The sequence below is a fragment of the Salvelinus sp. IW2-2015 genome, linkage group LG5 (assembly GCF_002910315.2).
Source record: "Salvelinus sp. IW2-2015 linkage group LG5, ASM291031v2, whole genome shotgun sequence".
Lineage (NCBI taxonomy): Eukaryota > Metazoa > Chordata > Actinopteri > Salmoniformes > Salmonidae > Salvelinus > Salvelinus sp. IW2-2015.
The window spans coordinates 26,155,511-26,165,863 of record NC_036844.1 but is presented as its reverse complement, the minus strand read 5'-3'; the positions used below and the strand labels follow the sequence as shown (position 1 = coordinate 26,165,863).

Genomic DNA, 10,353 nt, shown 5'->3' with positions numbered 1-10,353 from the left:
CAGAGCCAAGTCACAGAAAAACACAGAAAATAGAGAAAAAATAAATCACTAACCTTTGATGATCTTCATCAGATGACACTCATAGGACTTCATGTTACACAATACATGTATGTTTTGTTCGGTAAAGTTCATATTTATATCCAAAAATCTGAGTTTACATTGGCGCGTTATGTTCAGTAGTTCCAAAAACTCTGGTGATTTTGCAGAGAGCCACATCAATTTACAGAAATTATCATAATAAACATTGCTAAAAGATACAACTGTAATGCATGGAATTTTAGATCCACTTCTCCTTAATGCAACCGCTGTGTCAGATTTCAAAAAAACTTTACGGAAAAAGCACACCATGCAATAATCTGAGTACAGCACTCAGAGACCACAACAACCCAAACAGATATCCGCCATGTTGTGTAGTCAACAGAAGTCAGAAATAGCATTATAAATATTCACTTACCTTTGATGATCTTCATCAGAATGCACTCCCAGGAGTCCCAGTTCCACAATAAATGTTTTTTTCTGTACGATAATGTCCATCATTTATGTCCAAATACCTCCTTTTTGTTTGCGCGTTTTGCCAGTAATCAAAATTCATGACGCGCGATCACTAGGTCAGACAAAGTCAAAATGTTCCGTTACAGTCCGTAGAAACATGTCAAACGATGTATAGAATCAATCTTTAGGATGTTTTTACATAAATCTTCAATAATGTTCCAACCGGAGAATTCCTTTGTCTTCAGAAATGCAATGGAACGCAAGCTAACTCACGTGAACGCGCATGGTCAGCTCGTGGCTCTCTGGCAGACCTCTGACTCATTCCCCTCTCATTCGCCCCCACTTCACAGTAGAAGCATCAAACAAGGTTCTAAAGACGGTTGACATCTAGTGGAAGCCTTGGGAAGTACAATATGACTCCATAGACACTGTGTATTCAATAGGCAAAGAGTTGAAAAACTATTTCCCACTTCCTGGTTGGATTTTTCTCAGGTTTTTGCCTGCCATATGAGTTCTGTTATACTCACAGACATAATTCAAACAGTTTTAGAAACTTMAGAGTGTTTTCTATCCAAATCTACTAATTATATGCATATTCTAGCTTTTATGGCTGAGTAGCAGGCAGTTTAATTTGGGCATGCTTTTCATCCAAAATTCCCAATGCTGCCCCCTACCCTGGTGAAGTTAAGTCAGTTGCACAAACATTTTAAGGTTGTAACGCTCGTCCTCCTCCTCGTCTGAAGAGGAGCATGGATCGGACCAAAACGCAGCGTGGTTTGAATACATACTTGTTTTATTAAACGAAGACGGACACGAAAAAACACTTGATAAACTACAAAACAATAAACGATGTTAACAGACCTGTACTTGTGAACATATAACATGAAAGCACGAACAGGAAGGAACACACRAATAAAATGAACGAAACGAACGAAAACAGTCCCATGTGGCACAAACACTGACACAGGAACAATCACCCACAAACAAACAGTGAGAAACAGTCTACCTTAATATGGTTCTCAATCAGAGGAAACGTAAAACACCTGCCCCTGATTGAGAACCATATCAGGCTACTAACAATGAACCCAACATAGAAACACATAACATAGAATGCCCACCCAGCTCACGTCCTGACCAACTAAACAAAGACAAAACAAAGGAAATAAGGTCAGGAACGTGACAAAGGTGAATTTCTCCCTTAAATTAAGTAGAAARGTTAAGGGTGCCCATGAGGTCCCTTAATAAGTGCTTAATTCAGTATGGATATCAATGTAAACAGCATTTGTGGAGGTGGATGTTGCTTTCCTCTGCCCTGGTTTCAAAAGGAAAACCTCCACCACCAGCTAACAATAGAAGCTGCACATTCCATGGCGACACCGCTAGCTGGATAGCTAGCTACCAACTCTGTAAGTTAGCTTGACATAATAGAAACAAGTTGAGAAAAAAGATACTAAAAGAAACATGTTTTGTTATCTTCTGAATCAATTTGTTTCTCCGGTCTTGAATGTAGAAGTTAAATTTTRTGATCTCCCAAAATAAATGCAATCTCTTTGACAAGGTATTCTGTCAGGGTGTTTCCATGGATACCAGAGACTCTTTCCGCATGCATGCCTTCAAACTACCATAAAACCCTTAAATTTTGCCCTTACCTAAGGAAATGTTTGAGGGGCTCTGTGCAACAAAGGTTAGTGATTCATTTGATCTCTATTTCTGCTTTTTGTGACTCCTCGTCCTGGCTGGAAAAATGGCTGTGTTTTTATGTGACTAGGCACTGACCTAACATAATCGCATGGTATGCTTTCGTCGTAAAGCCTTTTTGAAATCGGACACTGTGGTGGGATTAACAATAAACGTATCTTTAAAATGGTGTATAATACTTGTATGTTTGAGGAGTTTTAATTATGAGATTTCTGTCGTTTGAATTTGGCGCCCTGCACTTTCACTGGCTGTTGTCAAATCGATCCAGTTAATTCCCTTCGGTAAGGGAAAGTTATTCCTTAAGGTAAACCCTTAACGCCTCGAGTCGATGTCCGTGCCCCTGTGGTGTGTCTAATTAGCATAATAAAAAMATCTCCATWAAAAATCCGTCGGTTTAAACAAGAGATACAGTATCTGTTTTTTTCACTGCATATGCCGATGTCGCACTTCCGCATCTGCAGTGAAAGGTGACGAGCTAGAGTCGTGTTTGTCAGACCATGAGACATCCCGAAAATCATCGGTCTTCTAACAATCGTCTGTAGCTTCCGAACAGTTTGGCCTACAAACTATTATGACGCCTCTATGGAAAGGTGAGATTCTCGCAAACACGTACATGTTGATGAGACTCATGAACACGATGGTGTTCTCCATTTTGCTCTACGACCCACACACTAATATGACCCCTCTGTGGAACGAGACTCTCATGAACATGTCAGTTGTCTGCTCTAGGACACCCAGTGGCCTCACAAGACTCGTCTGAAGGTTCCCCCATTTGAAARAATTAATGGAAGTATATATGGAGACTGTTAAGTTCCAACAATACGTGTTTAAATACATTTAAAAAAATGTTTACTGACCTTATATCTCAGATATAGGATAGACACTTCAGAACAAACTTCCTTTAGATTTTTGGGGGACTCTGTTGTTCCATGTAGTGAATCTGTTATTCAATGTGTTTGTATGGGCTTCTTTCTTTCTGGCCTGGGTGACAGACATTTTCTGTTTCAAGATAAGGCATGACAACTAACATGGAATTGGCTAGCTATAGCAAAAATATACTGTCTGGAATCCAGGCGATCATATCACTCTTAAATAAATTTACCAATCATTCTGACTGTCTTCTCCGACTATTTTCTGTGTCCATGTTCCTTTTGATTTGGTTGTTTCTCCACATTTTAAATAATGTTATCTGGTAGTTGTCTGTGTTAATATACTGTACTGTGTCATGCCTGACAGTGCCTACACCTTAAATAAAAATACATTGGCAAGTGACTTTTAAATAAAAAATTTAGATTGAATTGTATAGTAGAAACATATGTCATTAACATTGATATGCACAAACAGATACAAATTCTTTCCATTTGTTTTGTGTCACCTCTGTTCTTGTGTGGATGACTTTACATAAGTCCTTGCCTACAGTGGTGGAAAATGTGTCATACTTGAGTAAAAGTAAAGATACCATAATAGAAAATGACACAAGTAAAAGCAACCCAGTAAAATTCTACTTGAGTAAAAGTCTAAAAGTATTTGTTTTAAAATATACTTAAGTATCAAAAGTAAAAGTATAAATAATTTCAAATTCCTTATATAAGCAAACCAGATGGCACCATTTTATTGTTTTTTAAATTTACGTAAAAGCCAGGGGCACACTCAGACATTATTTAGAGGCAGTAGGGATGACCAGGGATGTTCGTGAATTTGACTATTTTCCTGTCCTGCTAAGTATTCAAAATGTAACTAGTACTTTTGGKTGTCAAGGCAAATGTATGGAGTAAAGTACAATAGTTTTCTTCAGGAATGTAGTGAAGTAAAAGTTGTCAAAAATATAAATAGTGAAGTAAAGTACAGATACCCCAAAAAACGACTTAAGTAGTACTTTACACCACTGCTTGCAACRTACGGAGTGCAAGTATCTGTGTAAAAGAGAGTTTGTGTGGGGACTTCTTTAACAATTTCATTTATATTATTCACTATTTGATCTACAATGAGGTCACATGACAGAAACAAAGCAGTCTACAAATCCAGTGGACAAAAGCCATCAGGAAATGACTCCACATTCTGATAAACAGACAAACATAAAGTGTCATAGTGCGAATGTCACATGCTGACCCACGGGTGAGGGTATCTCGGCAACACGTGAATGTGGGGGTGGTTGGGTTGATGTGAGCCAGTACTTTCCAAATAGTGGGTCAGTTATTTCTGCCGGGTCTCAGATAGAGCTGTCGGCTGTGACAGGAAGATGTCMCGACACAAAAGGGTTTGGGAACCACTGATGTGAGGGAACCTATTCCCAGTGGAACTCTCCAGCCTGGCTGTTGACGCAGGGGTACATTATTTACAGGATCCCTGGATGACACTTCCAGATGTCCTTCTTTCCCCTCCGCCAACCTCCTAGAATCCATCCAACATAGCTCTGAGTGGACATGCTGCACCTATTAGGTATGAACACACACACACATTCAAGTAAATCCAGCTGGGGTAGTCACAGATTCACCAAGTAAATCCAGCCAGGGTAGTCACTGATTCACCAAGTAAATCCAGCCAGGATAGTCACTGATTCACCAAGTAAATCCAGCCAGGATAAGTCAGCTATTCCCAAGTAAATCCACGCCAGAGTAGTCACTGATTCACCAAGTTTAATCCAGCCAGGGTAGTCACTGATTCACCAAGTAAATCCAGCCAGGGTAGTCACTGATTCCTCATAGAAATCCAGCCAGGGTAGTCACTGATTCACCAAGTAAATCCAGCCAGGGTAGTCACTGATTCACCAAGTAATCCAGCCAGGGTAGTCACTGATTCACCAAGTAAATCCAGCCAGGGCAGTCACTGATTCACCAAGTAAATCCAGCCAGGGTAGTCACTGATTCACAAAGTAAATCCAGCCAGGGCAGTCACTGATTCACCAAGTTAATCCAGCCAGGGTGTCACTGATTCACCAAGTAAATCCAGCCAGGGTAGTCACTGATTCACCAAGTTAATCCAGCCAGGGTAGTCACTGATTTCACCAAGTTAATAATCCAGCCAGGGTAGTCACTGATTTCACGAAGTAAATCCAGCCAGGGTAGTCACTGATTCACCAAGTTAATCCAGCCAGGGTAGTCACTGATTCACCAAGTAAATCCAGCCAGGGTAGTCACTGATTCACCAAGTAAATCCAGCCAGGGTAGTCACTGATTCACCAAGTAAATCCAGCCAGGGTAGTCACTGATTCACCAAGTAAGTCCAGCCAGGGTAGTCACTGTTCACCAAGTAAATCCAGCCAGGGTAGTCACTGATTCCACAAGTTAATCCAGCCAGGGCAGTCACTGATTCACCAAGTTAATCCAGCCAGGGTAGTCACTGATTCACCAAGTAAATCCAGCCAGGGTAGTCACTGATTCACAAGTTAATCCAGCCAGGGCAGTCACTAATTCACATCAAATTAATCCAGCTCAGGGTAGTCACTGATTCACCAAGTAAATCCAGCCAGGGCAGTCACCTGATTCAACCAAGTTAATCCAGCCAGGTAGTCACTGATTCACCAAGTAAATCCAGCCAGGGTAGTCACTGATTCACCAAGTTAATCCAGCCAGGGTAGTCACTGATTCACCAAGTAAATCCAGCCAGGGTAGTCACTGATTCACCAAGTAAATCCAGCCAGGGTAGTTCACTGATCTACCAAATAATCCAGCCAGGGTAGTCACTGATTCACCAAGTAAATCCAGCCAGGGTAGTCACTGATTCACCAAGTAAATCCAGCCAGGGCTATCACTGATTCACCAAGTAAATCCAGCCAGGGTCAGTCACTGATTCACCAAGTAAATCCAGCCAGGGTAGTCACTGATTCACCAAGTAAATCCAGCCAGGGCAGTCACTGATTCACCAAGTAAATCCAGCCAGGGTAGTCACTGATTCACCACCAGTGGGTGTGGCACTCGTTTCTGCAGGGACACAAAGATAGTTGTGGACGTGCGTCTCCACGCTAGCCCCCATGCAGCACAGCAGCTCCTCATAGGCCCTGCGGAAGTCCAAGTTCAGGGCCGGGTACAGGATGGGGTTGACAGCGGAGTTAAAGTAGCCCAGCCACAGCACCACAGAGAGGGCAGTAGCAGGGGGATTAGTCTCTGCCCTGATGCCCATGCAGGTAAAGGTACAATAGTGAGGTATAACCAACAGATAACTAAGGGCCCCGGAACTGCTGCTAGTGTCACTGTGGCCTTGTGCTCCCGCGCTGTGGCCGCCGCTGATGCTCTGCGTGCGATTGAAGCAGTGGCAGCTCGGATACGCAGTACCCGAATGGATGGATGAAGACAGGTTAGAGAAACAGGTCAGCAGATGGACGACTGAGCAGATTACATTAATAAATGGATGTAACTCTAAGAGCTACTACTAATTCTTCCAGTACTACTATTGATGCTCCAGACATAATTACTAGTATCACTTCTACCACTGGTAATGGTACTACTGCACAACAAATATGGATAAGAAATAAAACACTAACCTGTTCACGTGCTATCCAAAAGATTCAGTGGTGCATATCGTACATGACCAGTAGTGGGAGGTAGAAGTTACCAAAGGCATCCAGAAGCACGTAGTTGTTGTGCCATTCAAAGCGGCAGGTGCGTCCCTCCACCTCGACCCAGTCCAGGTTCTGCACCCTGAAGTCACCCGTGTTCCAGCCCAGGTGGATGGGGAGGAAGGAAGTGGGGAAGAGACCCAGATGACAGTGATGGCCTGAGCTACCCGGGGAGGGGTGACTCTGCGGAGGCCGCATAGCGGAGGTGAGATGGCCTGGTAACGGTCCACACTGATCGCCAGCAGGGTCAGGATGGAGGCTGTACAGAGCATCACATCCAGAGAGATGTAGATGTTACAAAGGATGCCCCCCAGGGGCCAGTGTCCACTCAGCAGCTCCCGGGTGGCAGAGAGGATCAGCACCAGCAGACCCAGTAACAGATCCATCACGGCTAGCAGAAAAAAGCCGTTAGAAATGCGGCACAGGCGGCGGCTGAGCCCCACGGCCAAACACATCAGCATGTTCCCGTTGATGGTATGCACGATGAAGGACACTAGAAACAGCCAACGGAGAGCCGTGTAGAATATGGAGTCCCACCCCCTCCGCTAGGTCACAAGGACCAGCCTGCCTCCACATCAGTCCACTGCTACTGGCAGCTTCTCTGTTCCTGGAGGCAGGACTACGGACAGGGCTACTGATAGAATCCAAGCCTCAACGCTCTTCTTATCAAGTGTCATGACATGGCCCTTTCTGGGTATAGATCGTGGCATCCCCCTCTCTCTCTCTCTCTCTCCTACACCCAGGTTCTGTTATCTCAGGTCGTAAATTCCTGGAGGAGACTCTCTCCTCCTGGTCATGCAGTATAGAGAGAGACAGTTTCACAGTAGAACAAATTAACTTCTACTACATCACAGAACTTGAGAATAGAACAATATCCATGTTTTGGAGAATGTGTAAACGGTCGGTGGAGAAGCCAGCTACGACCCGGTCCGTTTTGTTTCATGTTTGTGACCTCATGAAAGACAATACAGCCACATTACCATAACTCTGTTTATACAGGTGCCTCTTGAGKTGTGCGTCTAATTATTGTATAAAATGAATGAGTAAAGATGAAACTATTTGTGAAATGATGTAATGCTATGTTAAACCGTTAATGTGTGAGMAWTGTATTCCCTTTAAAGATTAACTAAGTCATTGGCCCACCCCCATGAGCACAGACATTATCTGGCTCATGGGACAGCCCTTTTCTACTGTTATGAATAAAACCTCCACCTGAAGAAATCCTCTTCAGACCATGCATACCTCRGTCAGCTGAGTGGGCAGAGGTTTGAGTAGAGACCCCAAAAACCTCAGTTTAAGCAAAGCTTTGAATTATCCATTCTAACCACGAAAGACTTCAGGGAAGCAGAGAGACGCTCGGTTTAACTTTCCAACAGAAGGACTGACGATTCCAACAGAGATCACGACGACACACTGGGCGTTAATATATATTGATTGCCGTCATATCGGCTTAGCCCACTAGGGAACCTCCCCTATCATTTCCTTGTAACCATATCTACTGTTTATTTATGCATTTATGTGATTATTTAGTTAGTAAATAAATGATTAAGACAATTGATGTATGGATGGTTCATAGTAAAGGCTGGGTTCGTGCAGATAACCAACAATTCACGATGTTACGACGTTTGGAATGAGACTAACGTGAGGTAAAGAATAATTTATTAATTAGAAGACTAATTGATCAGATATTAAAATATTAGGAAAATTATAACTTTGTAATCTGAAGATTGTCCTTGGTGCCCCAACTTCCTAGTTAATTACATTTACATGATTAGTTTAATCATGTAATAATAATTACAGAGAATTGATTTGATAAAATAACAGTCTTCACTTTAATGATGCCAAAGACACRACACAAGCTTGTTGAGGACTTGGTATAATGACAGGGTCCTGTCAATTCAGCTGTCAGTATCTATCAGATTAATGAGTGCTTCTGATGGKGTTGCACTGCGGGGGGATGCTGTATTGCCGATGCAGTGGAGGATGTTTTTTAGCCATCTCTGTTTTCACCGTTCCGCAGCAGATGACCTCTGAAGCAGCCCTGATGAACAAAAAATGAAACAATGGCCATTAGGCTATGCTATAATCGGGCTCTGTGGAGATTATATTTTAACACAAATAAATTGTGCTTGAAAGATTAGTGGAATCTGTGTGGGTAGCTGGACAGGTAGGATGACTGACAGTGAAGGTGAACAGGTGGTCACGTGTCAGGTGACAGGAAGAATGGATGAACTGAGGCAGGAATTCCTTTAACCATAAAGTGGTATATTTACTGAGTAGTCTGTGCTGCATAACAAAGGAAACAAAATAACATGTATCCAATCAAATTCATAATCACAAAGATCAAATCATAACAATCATTCATTATTAACATAATTAGGGAATTCAACAAATCCAGTTCATTAAGAAGTCAATAGTAATCACCCGTGAGTCATTTAGGCTCTTAACTATTTATCATAAATCATGAAATAAATACAAAACAGTGAATGGTCATTCAATCTATAATCTCCTTTAGTTTGATATCAAAGTCGATCAGTTAGCAAACAATGACGTTTCTCATTTCACCCTTTCAATTGTCTTCATGTGTACATGTAATTAATTTAATTAATATTAACCATATCAATTGCATAATTGGCCTATGAGGATCCGTATGGCCGCGATCATTTACAATTCACATTACACAATATGTTGAAGCGTGCGCTCCAAGCCGCGCTCCGCGATAATAACTATAAACAATAACTGATGGCCTACTCTCCCGATCGCAACAGATAGTTCAGATGAAAGGTAACAGAGTCGGTGACTTACGTGGATTCATGGACGCACAGAACTTCTGGAGCAGACGGAGTTAAGGAAGAGAAAGCAGCGAGATCAGGCGATGGCGTTTTCCTCCTTTTATGTGGATGAGATCTGTCGGTCATTGCCACCTGACCTAATTAAAGCGCCCCTGGCACAGCTGAGTAAGTGGCCATGAATTAAAAGATTATTCCACCAACTCCATGGGCCTTTTCTACAGTGCTTTAGTAGGCTGATGTTAAGTAGTACAAGGTAGAGGCTGTGTTGGATGACATAGCAGCCATTGCATTGACCCATAAGAGAATGATCTCATTACGCAATAATATCATAGAGACCACTGGGGTGCAAAAAGAGCAGAAATAAAATATCAATATGGGGATGAGGTAGTGGATGCACAATTTACAGATGGGCTGTGTACAGCTGCAGCGATCAGTGAGCTGCTCAGATAGCTGATGCTTAAAGTTAGTGAGGGAGATATAAGTCTCCAACTTCAGCGATGTTTGCAATCGTTCCAGTCTTTGGCAGCAGAGAACTGGAAGGAAAGGCAGCCAAGTAGGTGTTGGCTTTGGGGATAACCAGTAAGATATACCTGCTGGAGTGCGTGTTATGGGTGGGTGTTGTTATGGTGACCAGTGAGCTGAGATAAGGCAGAGCTTTACCTAGCAAAGACTTATAGATGACCTGGAGCCAGTGGGTCTGGCGACGAATATGTAGCAAGGTCCAGCCAACGAGAGTATACAGGTTGCAGTCGTGGGTGGTATATGGGGCTTTGTGACAAAATGGATGGCACTGTGATAGACTACATCCGATTTTGC

The 10,353-nt window shown here is 42.5% G+C and overlaps 1 long non-coding RNA gene and 1 pseudogene across 1 annotated transcript; both read right to left on the bottom strand.

Moving 5' to 3' along the window:
- Positions 1-6,048: 6,048 nt before the first annotated feature.
- LOC111963695 (histamine H2 receptor-like) lies at positions 6,049-7,906 on the bottom strand (annotated as a pseudogene).
- A 1,083-nt stretch (positions 7,907-8,989) lies between these two features.
- LOC139027706 (uncharacterized) lies at positions 8,990-9,688 on the bottom strand. The gene is made up of 2 exons (XR_011479832.1): positions 9,551-9,688; positions 8,990-9,026 (listed from the first exon to the last, which is right to left on the bottom strand). It is a non-coding gene; the product is annotated as an uncharacterized lncRNA (long non-coding RNA).
- Positions 9,689-10,353: the final 665 nt, after the last annotated feature.